Source organism: Pecten maximus, chromosome 2, assembly GCF_902652985.1.
Source record: "Pecten maximus chromosome 2, xPecMax1.1, whole genome shotgun sequence".
NCBI lineage: Eukaryota > Metazoa > Mollusca > Bivalvia > Pectinida > Pectinidae > Pecten > Pecten maximus.
The window spans coordinates 5,372,245-5,387,352 of NC_047016.1; positions in this window are offsets into that span (position 1 = coordinate 5,372,245).

The window sequence follows — 15,108 nt, forward strand, 5'->3', positions numbered from 1 at the left end:
GATCTGACTCAAAAGCTGCGCGGCCACGTTACCATTATCAATAAGGACATTGTCAGCCTCCATGATATACGAACCGAATACAAGCTTCACTCGCCTTCCTTGCAAAATGAGTTTAGTCAAGGCTTCTTTGGATCCAGTAAGGGGTTCACCATCTGCATTGTGCATGTAAACCAAAGTCCAACAAGCTTCCACGAACCAGTATGTATAAGGAAGTGTACTTACCGATTCATGATTTGAGCGAATGCTTGCCAATGTACCACCGAGTTACTGTGCGCGTTGCCGTGGTATCAATTAGCGTTATGTACCAGTAGTAGGGGTTGCTATATCTACCAGTACTCGCCTTTTTACCAATTTTCCAGGGAATCTGTCCAACTAATTCGCACGACTCTGATTCGACTTCCAGACGGAATACAGAGCTCAGAAAATAGGAAGATGAACCGAAATCGTAAGCTAACCGTATAGTCATGCCTTGTTCAGCGGCTGATATCAGGCCAGCAATATTCCCACAAATAGGTTCAAAATCACTATCAGTGCAATATACGGGATTGGTGTATGGATCTGCCATGTGTACGTTTCTGAAGGAACAAAAGCAGGATTAAGAATGAATAATACATTGTAACCATGCAAAGTGCTCATAATATGTTATTAACGTAGGCACGACATACACCGTATTATTCGGATGGTCGTCAATGTAGTAAGGCTGCTGTGTTTAAGCAGTTAAATGTCTTCCTTATTGTACAAAAAACACCAAAGCTGGATATTTAATGGGGATATCTTTAGTTGTGATAGAGATAATTAAAAGGATATATCCACACGAGATATTTGTAACATGGAATTAATCTGACATTAGATTTCTTAATAAATGAAATTGAGAAATACCTTAAGAAAACAACGATATCGCATGCCTGAACAACTGATGTTAGAATACGTAGATGGCATGAAAAGTGGGAACACGGCATTGACTCTGGGATGGCTGACTGATATCCCAGCTTCCCATTTCACAACATGATGGTGTTTGTTATTAAAAACTAGATTTTAAATATCATAAATCATTGAAGTGATTATTTTGATATCCCAAACATCAAAAGAAACAACAATATGATTATAAGTAAATCATTTCAATGTGGCTATTTATTGAAATGATGTCTATATTTAATATTGCGAGGCCAATGTAGGAATCGGGATTGCTTAATTCTTCTGACCTAATTTCACTTAGCAACTATTTCCCTTGACGACTGGAACTAATAATGTGATCATGCGAATTCTACCTGTTGATGGAAATATAAACTCACTGATAATTGGATACGCAAAAATGTTCATTATATAAAACATTCATCAAAATAACAATGACAGACATAAATAATGAATTTTTAGCGATGTATGAAGTGATAACTCAAGATGGACACGGAAGTTGTGTTTTCTCTTCCACATATTCCACGTGCTACTGAACTACTTTCCCCTCTTCGCCTCATTATTAAATTGTATTTAAACATCTTTCTATCTGGCAGGAATTCAAAATACAGAGCAGACTACGACCCAAGGATAATAGATACCAAGATAAGTAATTGCGCCTTTGTGTATTACACGATGAGGACAATACATAGGAAATGATTCTATTTCTCCTACATACTTGTATATTCCTTCCTACTCGGTTATAATGAAGCAAACATCATAAATAAAATATCCCATATGGATCTCGGCGCTCAACGTTGAATAATCGTTATTGGAGGTATGCAAGACTTATTATTTCTACATTTTTTCATATTGTTTTCTCTTTTTTTCTTAATATCATATAAGTAGAGATAACAAAGCTCCACATGAATAACATTTCGGAAACAGCAATAAGAAATTTCAACTCAAATTCAAAATGATGACCTGTTGACCATTTTGCTTTTCGATCTGTCTCCAAATTCAATATACAATTGAACGATATGTCGAATTTGAGAAAGAACTTTCTGAGAAAATGATATAACAATTTCCAAATTCACTTTGCCGGCAATTTTGTTTTCCGAAAAGTTTCAAAATTCAACATGCTTAACTACATACGAAGAGGAGCCTACATATGAAACTTGAGAATTTCTGGTACAAAAAATAACGCTGATAAGAATTTTTAAAGGACGAAATGACGACACACGGACCACGGATGAAGGGCGATTTGAGCGGCCTACCATCATAATTTGAATAGAGACCCTTTGAAATATACGAAGAAATTAATCCCACTATGAAATTAAAATCATGATTTGAATAGAGACCCTTTGAAATATACGAAGAAATTAATCCATATGTTCTGCTAGACATTAAGCGTCTTCTTCAAAGCCGAAACTCGCCATACAAATGTTGGTCAAATCCGAGGTGAGTCACTTTGTCTTAATGTGAACTACGGTGGTGAAAACGGAACTAGTAGGCATATCAACAAGCATCGAACGCGTCTAACGTCATATAGCATAGTGAAACAAAATATTTACAAATGAAACCGTGACATGGTCTTCATCATTGAGCATCTATATGCTTTTATGTTGTTAATTTCTCCGCCAGTAGTCGACATTTATACCAGAAACCGCGATAATGAGAACAAGTCCATGGATATCGTATCTATTGTAAACACCGTAGGTAATGGTAAGTACCATCTAGAAATGGAAATTCAACATGTGGGAAACTCAGATAATCACACTTATCATACAACTAAATTGTAAGATGTTCATTCTGGTTACGTTGTAAGATAATATCGAGGTACATGTAGGTAGTTGGTGTTGAGGCGTCCGTAGTGTCCTTGATGTTTAGTTTTAAAGGGTATATCCGATCAATTGAGTCGATTACGTTTTTAATATTTCAAACTGACAAGATGACACGTCGTCGATATTTTGCAGGGAATTGAAATATTCTAAAGTCGATTCAACTAGGAGCATCTCGAAATATTACTGGCCAAATACATGGAGCGACCCATATTATTTTATACTGTATTAAGAAACTGCTTTTGTAATATTACTTTCTTAAAAATCGCTAACTGTATAAGTCCCTAAATAATTTGTAATCGATTATTGTAGTCGCTTATGATTTGTAATTCAAATTTAATACTTTTATGTTATGAAATATGTATGCATCTTATATTTCATTTGATGAGAATACTTCTATTTGAAAGAAATATCCTCTTATTCAATTCCATTGTACCCAACGAGAATTACCACTTCATATAGTTGCAAAAAAAATAAATAAATAAATAAAGTCGACGTAAATACCTTGTATACCAGACGGAGCGTCGGGATGATTGTAAGGATGTTAAGTGTTCGTGTTTACCGAGATACGTCCTCCCTTGGTAAACATTACCGTCGGTACAGACCATTGTGTAGCGCCAAAACATGTTTTCTTCAAACGTATCCCAGCCAGACTTTGACAAAACGAAAACGGAAGATGTACAGATGACACCTGTTTTGATAGCTACGTTGTCCACTTCTAGGAACAGATCCGGAACTATGTGGATACGAAGTTCCGCGCCCTCCTTTATAGCGTCACTAACAGTGTCTATGTCACCAAATAACACTCTACCGTCAGCTGCTACCTCATATACTTTCGTCCAGGAGTTGGTACAGGTTGCTGAAATAATGAAATAAAAAATAAATATACTTAAAAAGTAATACAATTTATATAGCTACAAAGCATAACAGACTTTAGACAATACCAACCTCGTAGTGATGAAAGGAAAGGAAATGACAAATGTTAGCCTCATTTTTTTCTTCATTCATGCTTATCTACCAAACACCTAATATTTCATAGATAAACCCGTCTCTCTTTTCTCTTACCCAGCATCTCTATTAAGGATATATAATTGACAGTGGTAATCATTCATCCATATTTGTTATTGATGTAGAAAAACAACCTGAAAGCCATAGCATTCCAGAATGAACTCAGGGAAATAAGAATGGTTCTGAACAAGCTACTGGTCAAATGTCAAAAAAATAGTAGAGGAGGAAGACAGATCCTAAAACGAGAGGAACATAGATCTGATAACGGGAGGAACATAGATCTGATAACGGGAGGAACATAGATCTTATAACGGGAGGAACATATATCTTATAACGGGGGGAACATAGATCTTATAACGGGAGGAACATAGATCCTATAACGGGAGGAACATAGATCTTATAACGGGAGGAACATAGATCCTATAACGGGAGGAACATAGATCTTATAACGGGAGGAACATAGATCTTATAACGGGAGGAACATAGATCTTATAACGGGAGGAACATAGATCTTATAACGGGAGGAACATAGATCTTATAACGGGAGGAACATAGATCTGATAACGGGAGGAACATAGATCTTATAACGGGAGGAACATAGATCTTATAACGGGAGTAACATAGATCTTATAACGGGAGGAACATAGATCTTATAACGGGGGGAACATAGATCTTATAACGGGAGGAACATAGATCTTATAACGGGAGGAACATAGATCTTATAACGGGAGGAACATATATCTTATAACGGGAGGAACATATATCCTATAACGGGAGGAACATAGATCTTATAACGGGAGGAACATAGATCTTATAACGGGAGGAACATAGATCCTATAACGGGAGGAACATAGATCTTATAACGGGAGGAACATAGATCTTATAACGTGAGGAACATAGATCTTATAACGGGGGGAACATAGATCCTATAACGGGAGGAACATATATCTGATAACGGGAGGAACATAGATCTTATGACGGGAGGAGCATAGATCTTATAACGGGAGGAATATAGATCTTATGACGGGAGGAACATAGATCTTATAACGGGAGGAACATAGATCTTATAACGGGGGGAACATAGATCTTATAACGGGAGGAACATAGATCTTATAACGGGAGGAACATAGATCCTATAACGGGAGGAACATAGATCTTATGACGGGAGGAGCATAGATCTTATAACGGGAGGAACATAGATCTAATGACGAGAGTAACATAGATCTTATAACGGGAGGAACATAGATCTTATAACGGGAGGAACATAGATCTTATAACGGGAGGAACATAGATCTTATAACGGGAGGAACATAGATCTAATGACGAGAGTAACATAGATCTTATAACGGGAGGAACATAGATCTAATGACGAGAGTAACATAGATCTTATAACGGGAGGAACATAGATCTTATAACGGGAGGAACATAGATCTTATAACGGGAGGAACATAGATCATATAACGGGAGGAACATAGATCTTATAACGGGAGGAACATAGATCTTATAACGGGGGGAACATAGATCTTATAACGGAAGTAACATAGATCCTATAACGGGAGGAACATAGATCTTATAACGGGAGGAACATAGATCCTATAACGGGAGGAACATAGATCTTATAACGGGAGGAACATAGATCTTATAACGGGAGGAACATAGATCTTATAACGGGAGGAACATAGATCCTATAACGGGAGGAACATAGATCTTATAACGGGAGGAACATAGATCTTATAACGGGAGGAACATAGATCCTATAACGGGAGGAACATAGATCCTATAACGGGAGGAACATAGATCTTATAACGGGGGGAACATAGATCTTATAACGGGAGGAACATAGATCTTATAACGTGAGGAACATAGATCTTATAACGGGAGGAACATAGATCCTATAACGGGAGGAACATAGATCTTATAACGGGAGGAACATAGATCTTATAACGGGAGGAACCTAGATCCTATAACGGGAGGAACATAGATCATATTACGAAGTCAATGTCACGTTTCTGATGACGAATGTCTTATATTATAACCCGGTAATAATATAAATGTGGCTTATCGCCTCGTTATGTTAATGGCAGAAGCGACAACACGTTTCATTATGAATTTAGGAACCGATACAGTATATGCTTAAAGTGAACACATATTGACCCTAATGAATTGTTACATTATTCGTCATAGTTCCAAGCACGGCCTGCGTTTGATCGGTCAGTAACCTTTCCGTCGTCGAATACAAGTCGTGTTCATGTACTTAGCAATCTATACTTGCATTAGCACATACATGTACATTGCATTAGCCATACAGCTGTATCACTCATACGAACTTCCGATAGTCGTCCTCGACCGACTAAATTAATTCTGCTTGGGTGTTGTTTCTTTTTGTTTTTTAGTTTTTAGTTTTTTTGTTTTTTTTTGTTTTTGTTTTTTTTTCTTTGATTTAGAAACCGTTATTAGGTACATGTATTATGCATTTGCAAATTGTCTTGACATGATTTATTTGTATCAACAATATATCTTGATTCTGTTCTATCTTGATGGGTTTAAATGGTACTTGAAAAATACTGAAATTGTAATATATTTAATCAGTGTAAAATTCTACTTTTTCTCCATCGTCTCTTATTATTTGTGTAGGTTTCTCGTGACCGAAGTCGATATTCTGCCTAAACTGTCCAGTGTATCCCATATAATTGCATTTTAATATGTTATCAAATAAACTTGATCATATAATTATTCAGCATAGGCATACTTGCATGTAGACTCTAAAGTAAAGTGCCGTACACAAGTGTCGTTCTTTCTTCCAAAACTTCCGTTCAAGTTATTTCACTTTTCTCATTTCCTGATGAATTCAGCCATTGTCATAAGAACATAAGGTGTTTTTCCTTTATTACCTATTTGCATTTGTTTGATTATTACTGATTTTGAGTAATAAATGAACTGGACCGATTTATAGAGCAAATGATGAAGTTCGTGTTTCGATATTGTAACTCTTCAGTGTTTTAGTATCGAATAGTGGCACGGAAAAAAAAACATCCATCATGAAGGTCGATTTTTTACCGTGCAAGTTTCAGAACTGTGGTAAAAGCTCCGTCCTCGTCGTCGTATGGCGTAGTATAATTCGCGTTTACCCTACTTTATCTAATTCAGAATTTGTTTAAGAAAGTACTAATATCCTATGTGTTATATGTGGCAATATAAAGTCCTATACATGTTTTATTTACGAATCAATAACAAACATAAGCGACGTAAACACATTTATCCGCATGATTAAAAAAGTACAAATAAAGATTGCTTTTCTAATTCTGAATCATAAAATAGCAATGACATTTCCTATGACTTAAGATATTTAACATTCTTAAAATATGAATATATTTGCTGTTTGGATTCAATGCTGACCATAAAACGGATCAAATTATTCGACAGAAGATGATAAATAATTGCATAACGTTAGCCTGGAGAGGTGATCGGCCATTGATAAGGACCGGTTCAAGAGACAGTACCTACTAGTGATGGACTTAGTTTGTGTTAAATTCGAAATGTCATGCTGTAAATTTACTAGCAAATGATTATTGACAAATAAAATATTCGACACAAACAACGAAGTCTGGGTATAATTTGGAGGGAACGGGCCGTAAGATGTATTCAACACAACCGCAGTATCAGAACAGTATTCAAAACGCCTGTGTTTAACTTACTAAGATAAGAAGGGAGAAAACAGAACAAATCATTCGACCCATCCGATATATTCAATTCAAGCGTGTTCGAAATAAATTCAGTTTTACTTTACATTCATTTTCGGTATTATTTCATATGATTTAAATAACATCAATATAAACATTACAAAACTAGCTTAAACTCTGAAAGACACAAAGCTTTAATAAACAATAAGTATATAAATTTAAACGATATAGAAACGGTCCCTTGCGCTACATGTTGACCTTCCCTTTTGTTGCCATTTCGTTTGTTTGTTTATAGTATCCTAATGATAGTATAGGAATAACATAGATACCTTCGTCAGCTTTATTAGGAAATGCGCGTCCCTCCGTGACATACTGGAAATTGATGTTGGGAACAGCAGTAAGGTGATCAACTATGGTACATTGCTTTGTACCTCTGTTATAGGATACCGCCCTCAAGCTGCCGTCTTTAGGTTGCATGTGTGATAAGCATTGTGCCACGCTGTCGGCCTGAAATGTGTCGAGGTTGTATACAACACTTTGGTTTGGTGATGTTCTGCACGTGTCTGCGGTTCCCAATTTCCATCTCTGCTGGATAATAACGGCATCACTGCAGCCTTTGATAAAATTTCAAAAAACGAGATTGTTCAATTTTACAAAAAGAAAAAAAAAATTCGTAATGAAATCAAAGCAAAAATATCGGACCACTTGGTTAAGACATACATGCTTTATATATAGAATTGTACTTGTAAGATAACCGTTGTTTCTCAAATAAGAACAATGCAATTATGAGTTAAAGATAACGATTTTTATAACCAGATCGGACTTTGTAGATATAAATCCTATTACGTCTTGACATAGGAAGCAATGGTAATTGACATACATAATGACCAAACATGATCTAAGCAGCATTGCTTTGATAACAGTTTAGACTCAAAGAGTGTATAGATGAATTGTCGTTCTCTGACACTGTTATCATTTAATATTGTTAATGTAATTAATGATTTACATACCTGTGACATAAACAATATACAGATGTATCACTTGTGTGAAGATGTTGAGGATGGCCATCATCTTCAGACACGGTCACCCTTTAAGTGTTTATACACATACTGTATACATTCTTCATCGTGAGTATACACCAACCATTAACCTGCAGTTCTGAAGCGTTAAGAAAGCGATACAATCCATTCAGAATCTTGTTAGCTTTCTGGAATGAATTTTATACACAGAATACTAACTAAAATATTAACCAGAAACCTTAGTTAATAAAAGATCAATACACTTTAGTATTCGAAATACCAAATCCGGCGAAGCACGCTATAGCTTCTATCAATAATGTATAGGTTATCGTTACACACCGACATAACAACGCCAACCTAATTTTAAATTGAATTCGATACAAGACCAGGTGTTCGGGAAGGTTGAGTGTCTTCTGTAATAATCCAGGCCAAATCCAGGTAATGACACCTTCTGTAATAATCCAGGCCAAATCCAGGTAATGACACCTTCTGTAATAATCCATGCCAAATCCAGGTAATGACACCCTCTGTAATAATCCAGGTCAAATCCAGGTAATGACACCCTCTGTAATAATCCAGGCCAAATCCAGGTAATGACATCTTCTGTAATAATCCAGGCCAAATCCAGGTAATGACACCTCTGTAATAATCCAGGCCAAATCCAGGTAATGACACCCTCTGTAATAATCCAGGCCAAATCCAGGTAATGACACCCTCTGTAATAATCCAGGCCAAATCCAGGTAATGACACCCTCTGTAATAATCCAGGCCAAATCCAGGTAATGACACCCTCTGTAATAATCCAGGCCAAATCCAGGTAATGACACCTTCTGTAATAATCCAGGCCAAATCCAGGAAATGACACCCTCTGTAATAATCCAGGCCAAATCCAGGTAATGACAACCTCTGTAATAATCCAGGCCAAATCCAGGTAATGACACCTTCTGTAATAATCCAGGCCAAATCCAGGTAATGACACCCTCTGTAATAATCCAGGCCAAATCAAGGTAATGACACCTTCTGTAATAATCCAGGCCAAATCCAGGTAATGACACCCTCTGTAATAATCCAGGCCAAATCCAGGTAATGACACCCTCTGTAATAATCCAGGCCAAATCCAGGTAATGACACCTTCTGTAATAATCCAGGCCAAATCCAGGTAATGACACCTTCTGTAATATTCCAGGCCAAATCCAGGTAATGACACCTCTGTAATAATCCAGGCCAAATCCAGGTAATGACACCCTCTGTAATAATCCAGGTAATGACACCTTCTGTAATAATCCAGGCCAAATCCAGGTAATGACACCTTCTGTAATAATCCAGGCCAAATCCAGGTAATGACACCCTCTGTAATAATCCAGGCTAAATCCAGGTAATGACACCCTCTGTAATAATCCAGATAATGACACCTTCTGTAATAATCCAGGCCAAATCCAGGTAATGACACCCTCTGTAATAATCCAGGCCAAATCCAGGTAATGACACCCTCTGTAATAATCCAGGCCAAATCCAGGTGATGACACCTTCTGTAATAATCCAGGCCAAATCCAGGTAATGACACCCTCTGTAATAATCCAGGCCAAATCCAGGTAATGACACCTTCTGTAATAATCCAGGCCAAATCCAGGTAATGACACCCTCTGTAATAATCCAGGCCAAATCCAGGTAATGACACCCTCTGTAATAATCCAGGCCAAATCCAGGTAATGACACCCTCTGTAATAATCCAGGCCAAATCCAGGTAATGACACCCTCTGTAATAATCCAGGCCAAATCCAGGTAATGACACCCTCTGTAATAATCCAGGTAATGACACCTTCTGTAATAATCCAGGCCAAATCCAGGTAATGACACCCTCTGTAATAATCCAGGCCAAATCCAGGTAATGACACCCTCTGTAATAATCCAGGCCAAATCCAGGTAATGACACCCTCTGTAATAATCCAGGCCAAATCCAGGTAATGACACCTTCTGTAATAATCCAGGCCAAATCCAGGTAATGACACCTTCTGTAATAATCCAGGCCAAATCCAGGTAATGACACCTTCTGTAATAATCCAGGCCAAATCCAGGTAATGACACCCTCTGTAATAATCCAGGCCAAATCCAGGTAATGACACCCTCTGTAATAATCCAGGCCAAATCCAGGTAATGACACCCTCTGTAATAATCCAGGCCAAATCCAGGTAATGACACCCTCTGTAATAATCCAGGCCAAATCCAGGTAATGACACCCTCTGTAATAATCCAGGCCAAATCCAGGTAATGACACCTTCTGTAATAATCCAGGCCAAATCCAGGTAATGACACCTTCTGTAATAATCCAGGCCAAATCCAGGTAATGACACCCTCTGTAATAATCCAGGCCAAATCCAGGTAATGACACCCTCTGTAATAATCCAGGCCAAATCCAGGTAATGACACCCTCTGTAATAATCCAGGTAATGACATCTTCTGTAATAATCCAGGCCAAATCCAGGTAATGACACCTCTATAATAATCCAGGCCAAATCCAGGTAATGACACCCTCTGTAATAATCCAGGCCAAATCCAGGTAATGACACCTTCTGTAATAATCCAGGCGAAATCCAGGTAATGACACCTTCTGTAATATTCCAGGCCAAATCCAGGTAATGACACCTCTGTAATAATCCAGGCCAAATCCAGGTAATGACACCCTCTGTAATAATCCAGGCCAAATCCAGGTAATGACACCCTCTGTAATAATCCAGGCCAATTCCAGGTAATGACACCCTCTGTAATAATCCAGGCCAAATCCAGGTAATGACACCCTCTGTAATAATCCAGGCCAAATCCAGGAAATGACACCCTCTGTAATAATCCAGGCCAAATCCAGGTAATGACACCCTCTGTAATAATCCAGGCCAAATCCAGATAATGACACCTTCTGTAATAATCCAGGCCAAATCCAGGTAATGACACCCTCCGTAATAATCCAGGCCAAATCCAGGTAATGACACCTTCTGTAATAATCCAGACCAAATCCAGGTAATGACACCCTCTGTAATAATCCAGGCCAAATCCAGGTAATGACACCCTCTGTAATAATCCAGACCAAATCCAGGTAATGACACCTTCTGTAATAATCCAGGCCAAATCCAGGTAATGACACCTTCTGTAATATTCCAGGCCAAATCCAGGTAATGACACCTCTGTAATAATCCAGGCCAAATCCAGGTAATGACACCTCTGTAATAATCCAGGCCAAATCCAGGTAATGACACCTCTGTAATAATCCAGGCCAAATCCAGGTAATGACACCTCTGTAATAATCCAGGCCAAATCCAGGTAATGACACCCTCTGTAATAATCCAGGCCAAATCCAGGTAATGACACCTTCTGTAATAATCCAGGCCAAATCCAGGTAATGACACCTTCTGTAATATTCCAGGCCAAATCCAGGTAATGACACCTTCTGTAATATTCCAGGCCAAATCCAGGTAATGACACCTCTGTAATAATCCAGGCCAAATCCAGGTAATGACACCCTCTGTAATAATCCAGGTAATGACACCTTCTGTAATAATCCAGGCCAAATCCAGGTAATGACACCTTCTGTAATAATCCAGGCCAAATCCAGGAAATGACACCCTCTGTAATGATCCAGGCCAAATCCAGGTAATGACACCCTCTGTAATAATCCAGATAATGACACCTTCTGTAATAATCCAGGCCAAATCCAGGTAATGACACCCTCTGTAATAATCCAGGCCAAATCCAGGTAATGACACCCTCTGTAATAATCCAGGCCAAATCCAGGTAATGACACCTTCTGTAATAATCCAGGCCAAATCCAGGTAATGACACCCTCTGTAATAATCCAGGCCAAATCCAGGTAATGACACCTTCTGTAATAATCCAGGCCAAATCCAGGTAATGACACCCTCTGTAATAATCCAGGCCGAATCCAGGTAATGACACCCTCTGTAATAATCCAGGCCAAATCCAGGTAATGACACCCTCTGTAATAATCCAGGCCAAATCCAGGTAATGACACCCTCTGTAATAATCCAGGCCAAATCCAGGTAATGACACCCTCTGTAATAATCCAGGCCAAATCCAGGTAATGACACCCTCTGTAATAATCCAGGCCAAATCCAGGTAATGACACCCTCTGTAATAATCCAGGTAATGACACCTTCTGTAATAATCCAGGCCAAATCCAGGTAATGACACCTTCTGTAATAATCCAGGCCAAATCCAGGTAATGACACCTTCTGTAATAATCCAGGCCAAATCCAGGTAATGACACCCTCTGTAATAATCCAGGCCAAATCCAAGTAATGACACCTTCTGTAATAATCCAGGTAATGACACCTTCGGTAATATTCCAGGCCAAATCCAGGTAATGACACCTTCTGTAATAATCCAGGCCAAATCCAGGTAATGACACCCTCTGTAATAATCCATGACAAATCCAGGTAATGACACCTCTGTAATAACCCAGGCCAAATCCAGGTAATGACACCTTCTGTAATAATCCAGGCCAAATCCAGGTAATGACACCTCTGTAATAATCCAGGCCAAATCCAGGTAATGACACCCTCTGTAATAATCCAGGCCAAATCCAGGTAATGACACCTTCTGTAATAATCCAGGCCAAATCCAGGTAATGACACCCTCTGTAATAATCCAGGCCAAATCCAGGTAATGACACCCTCTGTAATAATCCAGGCCAAATCCAGGTAATGACACCCTCTGTAATAATCCAGGCCAAATCCAGGTAATGACACCCTCTGTAATAATCCAGGCCAAATCCAGGTAATGACACCCTCTGTAATAATCCAGGTAATGACACCTTCTGTAATAATCCAGGCCAAATCCAGGTAATGACACCCTCTGTAATAATCCAGGCCAAATCCAGGTAATGACACCCTCTGTAATAATCCAGGCCAAATCCAGGTAATGACACCCTCTGTAATAATCCAGGCCAAATCCAGGTAATGACACCTTCTGTAATAATCCAGGCCAAATCCAGGTAATGACACCTTCTGTAATAATCCAGGCCAAATCCAGGTAATGACACCTTCTGTAATAATCCAGGCCAAATCCAGGTAATGACACCCTCTGTAATAATCCAGGCCAAATCCAGGTAATGACACCCTCTGTAATAATCCAGGCCAAATCCAGGTAATGACACCCTCTGTAATAATCCAGGCCAAATCCAGGTAATGACACCCTCTGTAATAATCCAGGTAATGACACCCTCTGTAATAATCCAGGCCAAATCCAGGTAATGACACCTTCTGTAATAATCCAGGCCAAATCCAGGTAATGACACCTTCTGTAATAATCCAGGCCAAATCCAGGTAATGACACCCTCTGTAATAATCCAGGCCAAATCCAGGTAATGACACCCTCTGTAATAATCCAGGCCAAATCCAGGTAATGACACCCTCTGTAATAATCCAGGTAATGACATCTTCTGTAATAATCCAGGCCAAATCCAGGTAATGACACCTCTATAATAATCCAGGCCAAATCCAGGTAATGACACCCTCTGTAATAATCCAGGCCAAATCCAGGTAATGACACCTTCTGTAATAATCCAGGCCAAATCCAGGTAATGACACCTTCTGTAATATTCCAGGCCAAATCCAGGTAATGACACCTCTGTAATAATCCAGGCCAAATCCAGGTAATGACACCCTCTGTAATAATCCAGGCCAAATCCAGGTAATGACACCCTCTGTAATAATCCAGGCCAATTCCAGGTAATGACACCCTCTGTAATAATCCAGGCCAAATCCAGGTAATGACACCCTCTGTAATAATCCAGGCCAAATCCAGGAAATGACACCCTCTGTAATAATCCAGGCCAAATCCAGGTAATGACACCCTCTGTAATAATCCAGGCCAAATCCAGATAATGACACCTTCTGTAATAATCCAGGCCAAATCCAGGTAATGACACCCTCCGTAATAATCCAGGCCAAATCCAGGTAATGACACCTTCTGTAATAATCCAGACCAAATCCAGGTAATGACACCCTCTGTAATAATCCAGGCCAAATCCAGGTAATGACACCCTCTGTAATAATCCAGACCAAATCCAGGTAATGACACCTTCTGTAATAATCCAGGCCAAATCCAGGTAATGACACCTTCTGTAATATTCCAGGCCAAATCCAGGTAATGACACCTCTGTAATAATCCAGGCCAAATCCAGGTAATGACACCTCTGTAATAATCCAGGCCAAATCCAGGTAATGACACCTCTGTAATAATCCAGGCCAAATCCAGGTAATGACACCTCTGTAATAATCCAGGCCAAATCCAGGTAATGACACCCTCTGTAATAATCCAGGCCAAATCCAGGTAATGACACCTTCTGTAATAATCCAGGCCAAATCCAGGTAATGACACCTTCTGTAATATTCCAGGCCAAATCCAGGTAATGACACCTTCTGTAATATTCCAGGCCAAATCCAGGTAATGACACCTCTGTAATAATCCAGGCCAAATCCAGGTAATGACACCCTCTGTAATAATCCAGGTAATGACACCTTCTGTAATAATCCAGGCCAAATCCAGGTAATGACACCTTCTGTAATAATCCAGGCCAAATCCAGGAAATGACACCCTCTGTAATGATCCAGGCCAAATCCAGGTAATGACACCCTCTGTAATAATCCAGATAATGAC